General features: G+C 50.3%; 1 pseudogene; it reads right to left on the reverse strand.

The window, feature by feature from the left end:
• Positions 1–12,615: 12,615 nt before the first annotated feature.
• On the reverse strand, positions 12,616–13,618 carry LOC144161483 (uncharacterized; annotated as a pseudogene).
• Between the last annotated feature and the right edge of the window lie 2,110 nt (positions 13,619–15,728).

Here is a 15,728-nt window from a genome sequence, read left to right on the forward strand (position 1 = left end):
GGCGATTTGTCTGGACCAATTTTGTATCTTTCATTTAGATATCAATGCACAAAAACTTTTCACAGATGTTGACTGCGTGGGCTACGAAATGTCAATACAACCATGCATAATGTACAAGATGCGATGCGAAATGAAGTCACAAGATAATTCATGATGTGTAGTTATTTATGTAAACAACCGGCAATATATCACGAAAATAAGCAGCAAAATAAGGAGCCTTGTGTTATTTATGAAAACTAAACCATAATACCTACACGAGCTGGGTTTAGAGAACCACAGACGCCGGGTGCGAATCACGAATACACAAACAAAAGGTTTTCCAGTGAATTAGGCATCGATAAAGATCCGAAGAGTAAGTAGCACCATGATGCCTCGCTCGTGAGCACAAAAACACCGTTAGCACCGAGAAAGGAGTGGCCAAGAGCTACTTGCGGCAGCACACGATGTAATGCGCCAAACCAGAGCGCGCGGTAGTGGAAAAATGAAGGCTGATACGCGGCAGCGAGAGCATACCACATCACACAGTCGATACCATGCGAATGGATGCTTGCAAGAGCACTGCAGCTGAGAGAGAGAGAGTCTCAGGCCTCGGCAGGTAACGACACGACGACGCTATAAGCTGGCCACCAGAGTATTCGGAAATCTTTGCAGCCCGCTGTGCAGAGTAAATCGTACAGACGCCACGCAAGCTTGGAGAAGGGTAGCCAGCAACGATAGGGCTGTTTGAAGGCAACACATGCAAGACAACTATAGTTCATATCACAAGCTAGCTGCAGCACTGTGGAGGCTACATTGTTATCAATAGTGCGCCCATTGAGGTAAATAGTCGCTTCATTGAGGTAAATGTTTGTGTGTCTAGGAACAAACCTTACATGACGCTTTAATGATCACAGGCGGAGCCTGGTGAAGGAAGGCTGGGGGAGGATTAGAAACCCTAGTAATTAAACAATATTCTGACTGGCATTTAAAACAAGCAATTTCCAAATATTGTGAAGCAAGAGTGGTTTATAATGTTAAAGAAAATGCCCGCCCCAGATATTCGGAAAGGACGCCAGCACCTACGCTTGTCCACAGCCTCTGTGGCAACAACTGCATGCTGGAAATTTCTCTAGATGAGCCTTTCAGAAGCCAAGAAGTATTCGCTTTTACTACGAGTTTTGCGTTTAAAATAGATTCATTGTCAACTCTCTTTATTTAAATTGTTATCTCGTTACTGAGAAGGGGAGCAGATAGAATTGAGGACATGAAACGGGGAAATACTCGTCTGGCCGTACACGAGCCGTCTACGGACAGTGCACGGCTGACCGTGTGGATGTTTGTCTGCGACGATGTCGTCGTTTGCTTTTGCACAAGTATTCCATCACACCTTTGCGACTAAGTTAATTGATATTGGAATCTTTAGAAAATGAACCCAGTATGAAATGTAAGTTTTGGGCTTACCAGGGAGCAGCCGCGAGCCAACGGAAAAAATCCGAAGTGAAGGAGGTCACGAAGTGATAAAGAAGGAACTCTCGTACGGACCCGAGTGTATACCGGCGCCTCACGCTGGCTAATAGCCCCTCGCTCGCGCCAATCCCGCTATGTTGGCGACAACGATTTCATTCACGTCGTTGTGCAGATAGCTCAAGACGGCTCCTAGATGAATCAACCTTTTCCCAGTATATATGTATCATCACCCTTTCAACAAAAAGTGCTAACCAAGAACCATATGCTTTGGTAACCAGCGCATATGTTCCCTCCTCAGAAGTGACTGGGGTGACCTTGTAGCGCCGGCCACTCACAAAGCGCCTCGCTGTGGGGCGCAGTGCAGTGGCGTCGTAAGGGGGGGCCGGGGGGGGCACTGGGCCCCGGGTACCAGACCCTCGGTAAAAAAAAAGGGGGGGGGGGGTGCCACTTGTCCCCCTGCAATGTGCAATGCGGAGGCCGGAAACTGGAAGACGACTGTAACGAGACCACAACTTTTGCCTGTTACGTCCCCGCCTTTGCCGCGCAGTGTTTGACATTTTTTTCTAGTAATGTTCACAAAGCACTCAGCCGAACGCTTTCACTAGCACAGATCTCTAGCACTCAGCGGATCGAATGCCTAATGATAGAAAGCGGGTGACGTACCAGGTGTTTATCTTTTTGTTATGCAGTTAATTTTGTTGCCCTGTCCTTTTTTTTTACTCATCCTCCACCTTGAAAGATGAACCTACCAAAGCAACATATTCAGGCCATCAGCTTCAAATATTTCTTTACTTAGAACTCCGTGGGACGCTGTCACGAAAATGCATGATAAAATAGAAAGAAAATGACCACAAGGCTATCCGCTTTATTTATGTGCGCAACGCAAGTACTCATTTATGTTGCTTTTAACTTACAGGAGAATGAATGAATGAATGAAACTTTATTAACGATACGGGGGGCTTGGTAGCCTAGTTGGGGAAAAGGGGAGAAGGGAAAGGGAGTGGGGCGGCCGTCAGAGTCGTCCGGTCAGGTCTGCCGCTCGCACGAACTCCCACAAAGAAAGGATCGTGCTCGCGGCGTCCAAGTGAGGGGGCGGGGTTGTCCATTCTTCCAATGATGTAACGCCGGCGCCCTTGTGCCTGTTCCTCAGCGGCGAAAGGCCGGGGCAGTCCCACAGTAGGTGCCTTAACGTTGGAGAGGCACCGGTACTGCACGTGCAGCACGTCGCAGTGGCTGCCTGGTCGCCCTCCTCGTTCTGATCGGTGATGTCCACTTGTGGGTCACCGCCACGAGCTCTTTTGGATGCAGTGTGTGCTCGCCACTTGACCAGAACATCTTCCGTAAGGGCAGCACCTGTCCTAGCCTTGTGTATTAGCACTTCCGCACCGCGCGGAAGCCCTTTGGGAAGTGGGTGGGGATTGTGCGGCACCTTCGCCCTCAGTTCTCGTTTGGCTTGCATCTTCATCCGCTCGCGTTCCTCGTCCGGGTCAAAGAGCAGCGAAGCCTGAGGGACTGTGTCAAGGGGGGACGAGCGGAAACGTAACAGCTCGCTCGCCGCGTCATGGGCGGCGCCGTTTCCGATGCTGCCCGCATGCCCCGGGACCCAGTCCACCCGCACCATCACGCCGTAGAGCTCGTGAAGGGTTGCGCAAGCGACTTTCACGTTGTGCGCCAAAGTGCCGGCTCTAGGTGTCTTCGTCAGATTTTTGAGGGCGTCCAAAGAGTCGGTAAAAATTGTGAAGGTTTGTCCTCGCACAGAAAGTGGGCTGGTCCTTGCACATTCAGTCAACTTCTCTAGTGCATAAAGGATGGCCTGCAGTTCAAGTGACCTCACAGGTTGCTCTTGGCAGTATTGAAACGCCTGCGCATCCCGCTGCTGTCCTCGGACGGCAGCGACCGCTCCCCGGAAGGTGTCTGGGTCCCAGGCGGCGTCCGTGAAGATGGCGTTGTCCTGGAAGTCAGCCCTCTCAGCAAGGGCGGTTCGTTGGGCCGTGTGATCCCCTTTCGTGCGTCGGCGCGTGACTGGCTTCGTGACACGAACCTGGACGTCGTCCCAGGGAGCGATCGCGCGGAGCACTTCTATCTCTTCACCCAGCTGTTCCCCGTCCAGCTCTAGGAGCGACTGGCCCGCTGGCGTGTAGAGACGGCGGCGATCGTGTCCTGCCTTGCGTTCTGCGATGATGTCTCTGAGCGGCGGGATGCGAGAGTAGCGGTGCAGCTCCTCGACCCGGGCATGGCGGGGCAGGCCCGTTATCACCCGAAGACACTCCCGGTGTAGTATTTCCAGCTTGTCGTATTGCGATTTTGTCAGGTCAAAACACACAGCTCCGTAGCAAGCTTTGGACGTTAGTATTGCCATTGTGAGGGTACGAGCTGTGCGTGTGCTGGCTCCTCCGGATTTGTGGGCTATGCGTCTTACAAGATGCAGAAGCTGTTTCCACTTAGGCTCTAGCTGCCGTAGCCACGTTGCCGCACCTCCGCTTTCATGTATCGGGATGCCAAGAATCTTGATGTGCCGGTCTGGAGCTCTCTCGAGTGTCTGGCCGGCGAGGCAGAGCTTGACCTTTTCGTTTTCAACCGTGGAGCCGCCCAGGAGAATATATTTTGTTTTTTCCGGAGACACTTCCATTCCCGTAGTCTTCAAGTAGTCGGCTAAAGTATTGAGGGCGTCTTGTATAGCGTTGGCTGCGTCTTCTGTTGTTCTGAGAGGGTCACCAGGCTCCGTCCACAGCGTCACATCGTCGGCGTACATGGTGAGGCGCACACCATGAATTCGCCGCAGGCGTGTAGCTAGCCCTCGCATCACCAGGTTAAATAGCGTGGGCGACAGTATGGCCCCCTGGGGAACGCCAATGCTGCTGCTGTAAATCCTAGGGTTCCTAATGCCACTCCGAATCTCAAAGGTGCGTCCCTCCAGGAATGACCTGACGATGTTGAGGATGCGGGCTCCTGGCTTCGTGTCTTCGAGTGCGGAGATTACTGCCTCGTGCGCTACGGTATCGAACGCCTTCCGCAGGTCGACGGCTACCAGTATGCCAGGAACCCTTTTTCTTCCTCTCCGCTTTTGAAGACAACGGCGGAGCAAGAAAATGCTGTCTTGTGTGCAGAGGCCTGGACGGAATCCTGTCTGGCCCGGGTCGAAGTAGGGTTCTTTCTGTGCCTCTTCAAGGTGGTAGTTAAGCCGGGTGAGAACCATCCGCTCCAAGAGCTTGCTGAGTGTTGAGGTAAGCGAAATGGGCCTCAAGTTACTGATGCTGACGGCTGGCTTCCCTGGTTTGGGAATGGGGCTCACCACGGAGTGCTTCCATTCAGCGGGAATTTCGCCTGACAACCAAACCTTGTTAATTTCTTCAAGTAGCTGCATTTTCCCGTGTTCGTTAAGGTTGCGCAGCATCTGCCAGGTGATGCCATCCTTTCCTGGTGCGCTCTTGGCGTTGACGGATTCGAGAGCCATCACTAATTCTTGCATTGTGAAAGGCGACTCAACATCTTTGTCGGAAGTAGGTGCTGTGCGTTGATAAATTCTGGGGTCTGGTGGCACTGATGGCTGCGGGAAGAGCGTCTCTGCTGCCTTTTTTTCGAAGTCGGACGCCGAGTCGCCGGTCGCCAGCCTGACGTTTTTGACGGTGTTTCCAGTCTTGCGGTTGCCTGACATGGCCTTGTAAGTTTGCCAGAGCTTCCGCCCGCCAGTCCGTTCATTGAACGAGGCGCAGTGGTTGTGCCATCGCTCCCGAGAGAGCATTTTTGCGTAACGGCGCGCTTGTGCGGTCTTATTGCGCACCTTGACAAGGTCGACATGCCGTTTCCCCCTATCAAGGTAAACTCGATGCAGCTGGCTACGGGTGTCCCACAGGTTGAGAAGGTGCTTGTCGGGTGTAGGAAGGTGTTCATCCACTTCAATCTCTCTAGTGGCTTCCCGGGCAGCTCTGGAAAGCTTCTGAAGAAACGGGACGTTTTCGTCGTAAGCGTCAAAGCCGGATCGAAACCTGTCCCAGTCGACAGCTGCGGTCATCCGTTTTTTCCGCCCTGTGGCTCTTACTTCAAGTTCAATCCAGATCGGATAATGGTCGCTACCCATTCCGTCGGGACCGCACCTCCAGTCCTTTACAAGCCTGGACGTTGTCCAAGTCAGATCTGGTATAGTGTCGCGCTGCCTGGAGTGAAGTGCATGACGAGTAGGGTAGTCTGTGTCGTTGGCCAAGGTAAGTCCTGCCGCTTCGGTCTCTTCGTAAAGTCGGCGCCCCCTCTGTGATTCTTTGTCGTATCCCCAGCTCTTGTGTCGAGCGTTGAAGTCCCCCCCGGCCAGCAATCGGTCTTTGGGGTACCGATGTCGGAGTTCGCGTAACCAAGCGAAATTTGCAGTCTCCGAATTGCCCTTTCTGTAGCAGCTGCTCTCGGGACGTAGGTAGGCAGACACCAGGATGGTCTGGCGACCGCCGAGCTCACATCGCACGGCAACCACCTCTTGTATTCTGTTGCAGTACTTCCCAGTGTCGAGTTTGACGTGCGGAACATCTCTACGAATGAAGATTGCCGCCTGTGCTTCGACTACCTCGTCTGGCTGCTGACCTTGCTTCTTCTTGTTTGTCTGTGTGTGCACAATGGTAGGTTGAAAATGCCCTTCGTATCCCTGGATGCATGGATTAGTACCTCTTGTCTCCTGTAGTAGAAGGGCCACCGGTTGCCCTACGTGTCTGAAAAGTGCTCCAAGAAATAAAAGAAACGTAGATTTACCCGATAACAGTTAGGTAAAAAAATAAATGCCTACATAACTGTTCTATTTCTTGCATAATTTGTTCGACAACCTACTCGTCCGTTGTTCTTTTAGTTTAATTACATGGGGCCGCATCGGATACACCCCTTCCATATATCGCCATCGTCGTGCAATCGCCATGCGCTGGCTGCGTCGTTGGGCATGATGAACGAAAGTCAACGACTGAAAAAATATGAGCTATCAACACTCGATTTCAGATCCTTCGCGATTGCTTGGATCTCATTGTTGATTGGATTGCTTGGATCTCGATTGCTTGGATCTGGGTGCTCATTACTGTTAGGATTATTATTGATGCAGTGCCTGCGTCTACACCAGTGGGAGGGTTCGGAGGGAAGGATTTATGTTCTTAGCTGCTCTGTAAATACGCACGGCTTAAGTAGCACTCTTTTTCCCCAGTTGGTATAACGCTGTCGGAACGTTTCACCTAAGTTTCTTTTGAGGACTGATGTTTCGCAGTGCTGGGCGACAGTTATATACACCATTTTCCTTGCTAGAGATGGGCGCCGCCATTTGCTTTTTCTGACCGGACGCTAGCGCCGTCTATGAAGCGACCGCCGAAACTTCCGCGCTGGGCTGTTAAGTGCTCCGTTCTTTCCGTGCGTCTGCTCGGTACCCGTGCATTACCAAGTGAACCGTAGTGGTTTGGCGTTAAGTTAGCGGTTGCAGTGCTTGTGTGTGTGTGTTCTGTTTTGTTTTCATCATCTGCGGACGGATTTTAGGTCTTAATTTGCTGCCAGAGCGGAAAATGCCGCTCCCGGCTGTTGCGAGCAGCAGTAGCAGTGTAGTAGCAGTAGCAGTGTAGCAGTAGCAGGTGCCGGTGGTGCTCCGCAGTTCCGTGATGCAAACGTACCGGTATGGCACCGACTGACATAGAAATCGATATCGGGGAGTAAATACGTGTTTTCAATGCCACCGTGCTCGTTATGTTCACCGATTAGTCATGTTTACGGAAGCGCGGGCGTCGAATGCGAAGCGCGCACAGCATATGTGGGTCACGGTGATCCGTGCTCGCGATGGACTTTCGACGAGGCGATTGCTCCGCTGTTGACATTGCAATGTAATATAATCTTACTTAACTAGACTTATGACGGTTACTGACGAAACGAAATTACCTGGGCGGAAAAATAACGCGACTGCACAACCAGACAAATTACTATTCGAAGGATGAGCAGAAGGGTCGACGTTCGGGCGAGTTAATTCTGGTTGATCATGATCGTGATTGTGATTGACCTAACTCTGCGCAACGCATGTGGCCTGTCGCTCGGAGCCCACCTTTGTGAAACCGCTACTTGCACCAAATGCTTTACGCGACCAGCAGTAACTGTTTTGTAATTGTAATTAGATTCCGTGACAACGTAAAAGGATTAGAAGCTTTTCCTTTGACCGCGTTGTGAACAGGTTGAGCTATTTTTCAAATGCAGCGTTCACGCGTATCTCGAGCTTCGTTTCCACATTGGGCTGCCTGCTTATCCTGCTATCGACCAGCAGTGTGCGAAGGAGAAAGTTATCCTTTCATATCGTTTGGCAGTGTAATGCGTTGGCCTGAAAAAAAGTAAACAAAACGCCGTGATTTTAAAGGTTAGATTCGATGAAAAGCGTATTGTTTAATGCCAATCGGCTGTAATGACCAAACAATATATGGTATTTTAAATTGACTACAAGGAACCAGAAGGTATTGTAATGTTGTATTGTATCGGCGCTCGTGAAAGATCCTCAGGTGGTCAAAATTAACCCGGAGCCCTCCACTACGGCGTGCCTCATCACCCAGAAGCGTCGGGGCGTTAAACACCATAATGAATCAATTAATCAATCAATGCTGTATGGTAAAGGATAAAGTTGCTTCTAACATTTCAGGGGGTTCCGTTCCCTGTCGCAGCTTTGCGTGTGATAAATGGATTTTGCTCCGTCTGCTTGCCGTCCAAGTGCACCCAACAAACCCTGGAGTTGGTCGTTGGTACAAAGTCGTTGCGATTTATCAGCGGCATCCACCAATATCTCAACTCGGTGTGTGTTGGGAAGCGATGCAGCAAAAACACGCCGCAACCGCACTGCATTTTCTCCAGGCAGTGTCGTGCACATGCGTGCTGTCAGCGACTGTTTCTCGCTTTCTCTGGTTGTTCAATAACCCACCACCGCGCAGTGCTGACCAAGTGACGTGTGCGCCTTGAACGGCATCGCAGCATTGGCTAAAACAGTTGAAAGTTCCGCAAAAACTAAGCACGCGGTGCGAAATACCCCCTGTATACGCAGCGGAGCATACCGCGCCGAGCGATGTTAACAGCCCAGCGCGCACAGGCAACACTGGTCGGCCGCCGAGAGAACTGGTTTGAGAGTATTTTCCTCCTTTCCCGGCTGCTTTCTTGCTCTGCCTGACTCGTTCCAGTAGATTTTCCCTCTCCCCAATGCATGAGGAGGGGCACTCAGCGCAAAAATCTTGTATTCGACACCGGGCGTCCGGTGCCACAGACTTTGATAGTTTTTTTTGCTAGAAATGTTCACAAAGCACTCAGCCGAACGCTTTCACTAGCACAGAAACTGCCGTTCTCGCCCACCTCAATTATCGTACGATTCCCCGACCATCTTCGGAGATGGGCAGCACTCAGCGGATCGAAGGGCCAAAGATAGGAATGGGGTGGCGTACCAGGTGTTTATGTAATTGTTATGTAGTTAATTTTGTTGCCCTGTCCTTTTTTTACTCGCCCTCTACCCCTATAGATACACGTACCAAAGCAAATTATATTTAGGTCATCAGCTTCATTTCTTTACAGAGAAGTGCGTATATGGGACCCCCACACGAAAAGCGTGATTAAATAAAAAATAACACAAGGCTATCCGCTTTATTTATGTGCGCAACACAGAAAACAGGCAAATACTCGTTTATTTTGCTTTTAACGGATAGGAAAATAAAATGAAAAACTTTGATTTACCTGATTAACAGTTACCTAAAACAATAAATGTCTACATAACTGCCGTATTTCTTGCATAATTTGCTCGACAACTTACTCCTCCGCATTGGTTGCCTTCTGAAAATCTGACAAGCGGTCCGGAGTACATGTGCACGGTCTCGGACGCGTCACCACAAAGGCGCCAGAAAAAGGTAAACATTTACCATGAGCGCGTACACAACATTTCATGCCCGCAAAAAAACAAAAAACAAAAAAACGCCACGTGGAAAGCCGCCGAGGACACATGACCAGTCTTGTTCTCGTCCGCTGCCCTAAAAGTGGTACTGGACGGGATGAAGGGGCTTTGTTAGCCCCATTGCCGTCCATTAAAAAACAAGCTCGCTGGCTACACACGTCCGCGCGTAGCAGTCATACCGATGTCACACCCTTTCCAGGAATAGTTCCTTCCTACTAAGGTAGCGCCATCTTTAGATCTCGCCGCCTTTCGCCCTCGCCCGCGCTCCTCTCTTACTTCGTTTTTTGCCATTTTCTTTTTCGCCGGCGAACGCCGCGCGCCATTGGCCAAGGGAAAAGTCACGTGGTTTTGTTTTTTTTTGCTCCGCCGCCGGGTCGCCTCGCCGATGCCTCGCCGGCTGGGACATTGCGCAATGCCGCCGCTGCGACGCCATTGCTGGCTTCCGAGCCACCGTCGCCACCGTGCTTCAGTACCGGCGGCGGCTTTATCGTAGGCGCCAGCTAATAGCAAAGTAAGAATTAGCTGCTCGTTTCGAAAAAATGTCGCACCGGTGTCGTTTTAGGTTGCTTCTCGGTGTCGATGTGTTGTGCCTTAGGCAGCGCGAATATCGTCAGGCAGGGCACAAGACTTCGTTATTCCGTCCGGGAAACGCGACGCAGAAAGGAGAAAAGTTTGGTTGCATAGATTTGAACGGGCATACTTCAGGCCGACGCTACCATCACTCTTTTGCGAGGTAAGTTTCTGAATGCTTGTTCTTGCTCTGTTAAATTCTGCGCGAGCTAGAGCGGTCACTTACGAAGAGATGCGTATTCCCTTCGCGACCGTCGTCCACGCTTTGTTCTGAGTAGGCATTGCGCGCAGCGCCGAGTTCGTCCCGTCGTAAGCTTTGGTTTGGATAAGAGGCCGTGTATTTGTCATGTGCGCGCTTAACTTCCAGCATCAATATCAGCGGCGTAGCATGTTCAGTCAGTTGTCGTAAGGGTTTCGTGACGCGAGAATTGTTCACCTGAATTCATGCTTGTTTTGGCCGACGGCAGCTTGCGTCTGACCATGTATCGTGTGCGTTCCGAGTGCGTGTACGCTCTTTTTGGCGTGAAGTCATGTTTTGTGTGTTAGCTACCCGGGTGGTATTATAATCCCGTTGTTATGACATCGGAGTGATTTGCTGCGTAATATGGGCTTGGTCGGTGCGGCGCAAATTGAGGCTGTTGCGAGAAAAAAAAATTGCGGCTAGGTAAAACATTTTAAGGTCAGCTAATATAGTGACCGCGCCGTTGACGTACGTTTGATGCGCAATTTCTGTTATCGCTTTATTAAATTCGCGCACGTTTGAATGAGCACTTCAAATGCATATTCGCACCGTAACCGCTGTACGCCCTTTCTTCCGTGTATGCACAGAGGAACGTTAATTACGACTTACGTTTGCATTACACGTGATGCCGTACATTTGCAGTGTGCGCGCTTACTTCATCTTAGTAGTCAATGGCGCAGCGTATCCAGTCATTGCGATTTGAACCAAAACACACTGGGCGACTATATTATTTTCAGCAGACGTATTTTTGTCCAGCAAAGCGCTTGCTAAACGGGTTTAGTGTAGCGAGTTGAGCGGACGCGGCACTGAGCAGATGCGCGAACACGAATTTGACCATGCTACGGTAGAACAGTCACTAACTCCCTTCTGCAATGCATTATTGCCTATATTTGCGGAGTGTTTGTGGCGCATCTCAAACTCGGTGGCGACATTTTTTTTCCCTTCTCAATAGGATTATTTCACGGATCAATTTGAGCAACGGATATTGGAGAAGCTTGGCGTTAAAAAAACTAAACCCAAATGCCACTCCCAACATTTTTTCTCACGGGAAGCCACGTCAGCAGCACAAGCCACCTGCACGACGTCATTACGGACGTTTGTTCCAATAAAATATCTATTTGCTGGCACCAATTTATTTTTGTGATTTATTGTTTTCTCTTGATAATCATCGTGACATTGGTCCTCTTTCGAATTTCTTTCGGGTGTATCCCTGTGTTAGTGCAATGTACAAATCTGCCAGAATATATCCCAGCAGAAAACAATTCTGTCCAGGCGCCTCCATTAATAACGGCTGTAAAGACCGCGCCCGGTGAAAAAACGTATTGCATGATTAATTAACTGCAGTAACTAGTTACATAATTTGTACCTAGAGGGACTCGATCTCTGGTTCGTATGAGAAATAAGAGGCCACAAATCTGTAATTTCAGTTTACCCGATCGATTGATCGCAGTCTTCTCTGGCGCGTATTCCCAGAATTACAAGTCTGCGTTTTTCACTAGGTTCGCACATGAACGTACGGCCGCGAGTGTAGTTTAGTGTATCCGGCTGCGAACTCGGGGAAGCAGGGGCTTTTCACGTCGCTGTACGTGCACACACGCACAACAGCAGGTGTATGTTTTTAGTCTACTCACAGCAGCCTATAACGACATGAAGGTGAAGGAAACATTTCTACAAAAACGGCAAAGCACTCTAAACTGCGCGGAATTAAGGTAGGCTGTAGGTCGTTAGTAAAAGCGGGCGCAGAGTGAACGCCGCTGAGGATACACAATTATCGCAAGAAAGCCGAGTGCAAGGACGCCAGCGCAGCGCTCGAACTACGGCATTTGCGAATGAAGCGCACTGTATACTGCCGCGAACCATGCGCAAGACCTCTGTGCAGTGATTGCACGACCACAGTCACGCGAATGCAAGAAGGGAACTACCGTAACAGAGCAGTTTGAAATGTCCACGCTCGATCCTTTCGCATTCACGAGCTATCCTGAGGTGTTACAGAATGCCGCACACGTAAACAAAAACCGCGCTGTGCGTATGCGCCAGCGGCATCCGCCCCGCAAATATCCCCTTGTAGACAAAAATATAAAACAAAACACTATCACTCAGTGCGTGTTGGTAAAACGGGGCTCCAGAAATCCTATAAATGCTACCAAAGAGCGATTTCGGCGCGAAAACAAGAGCAAACTGCAGCGAGCGCCCTGAAGCGTAGCGAGGGCGTCTGCTCTCAAGTGGCCAACAAATATGGCGGCCCCGCCGCGGTGTTAAAGGGACGGCGGCGCCGCGGGTGAGGGGAGAGAAAAAAGAGGAGGGCAGCGGAGAAGGAGGGAGCAGTTGGCGCTACCTTAGTTCTTTCAGGGACCTTACTTCCCCTCCGCTCACCCTGCCGCCTCAAGCCGCACCTATCTAAAATGACGAGGGAGAGGGCATTAGCCTAGACCCCCGTTTTAGCCTAGGGCATTAGCCTAGACCCCGGAATCCCTTGGGATTCGGCGGCGGTCAGGGCCAGACCGATGACTTTGCGTTGCTCTTCTGCTTTATGGTTGAGTAATAAGATCTCCTAGGATTCCACATTTCTGTTCGGGTCGTTATAGAAAGTGCATGTCCAGACCTAGGTCCGCAATGCTATTGCAGTGAGTGCACTATAGGAGTAAAGACTTCCGGATGCCATTTGCTGTATAGTTGAGGGTTCGGAAACTCCCCGGTTTGCAATTTCCTCCACATAACTTCCTCTTTTTTGCTGAGCTGTTTATCCGCCGCTGGATAGGTCTTGCGACGGAGCTTATAATGAGAAATTATTTCTTGGAATGTCCTTAGTTCGTCACCTGAAGGAAGGGGTTCCTCGCGTGGAGGCGGCGAGTCAGCTGCGATCGACCGGTAAGTGAGGCCTCCGGTGGTCGCATGCGCCTTCTCGTTCCCCCGCAGACCCTGGTGGGCCGGGCACCATATCAGTGAAATTTGATGTGCTGGTACTTGACCTTCTCTGAGAACTTTGGCGGCTGCAGCAGAGACCCTGTCCATATCATAATTCTTAATGGCTGCCTTAGAGTCACTAACAACCACCCTTGTACCGGTTTGTGCTCTTGCTAGAGCAATAGCAACTTCTTCTGCCTCAGTTGCATTTGTGTTTTTGACGGTGCAGCACGAGACCGGGTCTCCACTCTCACGAACTACTACCGCTGTGTGTGCGGTCGTGTTAGTGTCGTATTCGGCAGCGTCCGTGTACAGCACACCGGACCTCCCTTCAAATTTGGCCTGCAAGGTGATAGCCCTATTTTTTTGTCTGCCTTCGTGAAATATATGTTTTTAGGCAGCGGTATAATCATGAGTCTATTCCAAGTTGGCCTAGGTACGATATCAGTCTGCTTGGAACACTGAGACGGTTCGAATCCCAGGCGCTCTATGATGTTCCTTCCAGTTTTACTTCTCAAAAGTCTTTGATGCTGAGACACCATGGCGGCTTCTATGAGCTAATCCAGAGTGTTTGACACACCTAGTCTTAGAAGTTTTACCGTCGGGGTGTTCGGAGGAAGACCTAGTGCGGTTTGGATCCCTTTCCTGAGTATGATTTCAATTTTATCTTTCTCTGTTTTACAAAGTTTGAGATAGGGTGCAACGAATAGTACTCGACTTATGACGAAAGCCTGAACCAATCTCAAGAGATTGGCCTCCTTCATCCCCACATGCTTGTTACAAATGCGCTTAAGTAACCGGCACGTCTGGCTGGTACTCGCTTCAAATCTCCTGATAGTTTCAGTGTTTTTGCCATTTGTTTGTATGCGCAGCCCTAGGACTCTAATACTGTCTACGGTCGGAATGACATTTTCATTCACTCGTAAAGCAATGTCGTAGCTCTTGCAAGGGGGACTGTTCCTTTTCCTCTTTGGAGATGGTAGAAAAAGAGCCTCTGACTTTCTGCCGAGCATTTCAACCCGATCGGCTCAAGCGATTTCTCTATTGTATCTACGGCCTTCTGAAGTGTACTTTCAATTTGACCGTGGCTACCCCTGTTCACCCACAGCGTCAAGTCGTCCGCATATATGCCAGAATTCTCCTCACAAATTTATTTTATTATACCCGGTAGCAAATTTGAATAGGCTGGTGGAGACGTAAGCTGAACAGGCCAAAGCTGCGGTCTCGTTACGTTTTCCAGTTTTCGACGTTCGCATTACACAGTGGAGGAGCACAGGTGGCACCCCCTCCATTCACTGAGGGGCTGGTACCCGGGGCCCTGCCCCCCCCCCCCCCCCCCCCCGGCCCCTTCTTAGCGACGCCACTGCGCATAGCCAGGAAGGAAAAAACGAAGAAATAAATGTGAAGAAATAAATTTCTAACAGCCGATTTTTGTGGATAACGCGCAGCGCCAGCCGCGGCAGACTCGACCATCCAAGAGTTGTCTGGCATGGTCGAGCCGCGCCGACCGCCTTCGTTTTCAGTAGCGGGAAGCACGTGAACTGTTCGTAATGGCACTCTGGTAATGGCGTGCGTCAGAAGCCATGCTATCACTGGAGCTATCACCTTCCCGCCGAACCGCGTCCTGACGCAACTGCAATTTCGAGGCTTTGCATTTTCCCGCCAATGCCCCCGTTTCTTCTTGATACGAAGCCGCGGTTTCTGCATTTTCAAATCAGCAGTAAGCGAGCGGATTACATGCGCTGCTGTGAAATCTGAGCAAGCTGTTAGAACTTTGCGGCTGTAAATACCCGTAAGTGTGCATTTGCATGCGGTCGCAAACTCACGGTTTCGTGACTCTACATCCACAGTGACTGCGCAAAACAAGCTGTCTTCGTTTGTAATAGCAGACGACACGGGTGACACGGTTGAGCGAATGTAACGGTGCAAGCAACCGAAACCGTCAGGCGAACGGTCCGTTGAAGCGGCTCCGTGCGCATTATTTTGTCTCTGCGGCAGTCTCCTTTCGAGCAAGGAAAGTATGCGGTGAACTTTGGTTCCACCCAAAAAAATGGCACAAGTTTGCAGGGGTCATCTGTAGCTGTAGCATTCGCGGCGGTATGCTTTAACAAAAATTTAATTTTGTTTACACCGTCTTAAAGTTACCTGAACATGAGCGGAGATAAGGCATGGTTATTCTGGGGACGGGTCATGTCAGTTTACTCTGCTGAGTGTGGGTCGTCTTTTGAAGTGCATGAGATGGACGCATGGATCTCGACGGACATGTGGAAAAGTCTCGGGTGAGGATAGTGCGAAGTATTCCGCCAAAATTAAAAAAAAAATGCGCGAAACATACGACTTACAGAGCTAGCTAAACCGCGACGGAGATATCCAAGACAACATACAGACGATTAAAACGGTTGGCCTCTACGGACATTCTACGGAATGTTTAGCTATAGCCACACGTACGTCTTCCTACCACAGAACAGCAAGCCAGCTGGGAGTGTATGATGTAACCTGGCGAGCGGCATCGTACAACATATGAAGGTTGGGGAATGTTGTAAGACAGTGGCGCAGCGCTATCGTTCGAAGCGGAGGGCAATCCACTTGGGGGTCAATCTAGCATTGCGCATCCTCGATTTACCGGTCCTGGATTGCCCGCAGGCAACTGCC

Source organism: Haemaphysalis longicornis, unplaced genomic scaffold (assembly GCF_048455015.1).
Source record: "Haemaphysalis longicornis isolate Haplotype H1 unplaced genomic scaffold, Haemaphysalis longicornis Haplotype H1 scaffold_117, whole genome shotgun sequence".
Taxonomy (NCBI): Eukaryota; Metazoa; Arthropoda; class Arachnida; order Ixodida; family Ixodidae; genus Haemaphysalis; species Haemaphysalis longicornis.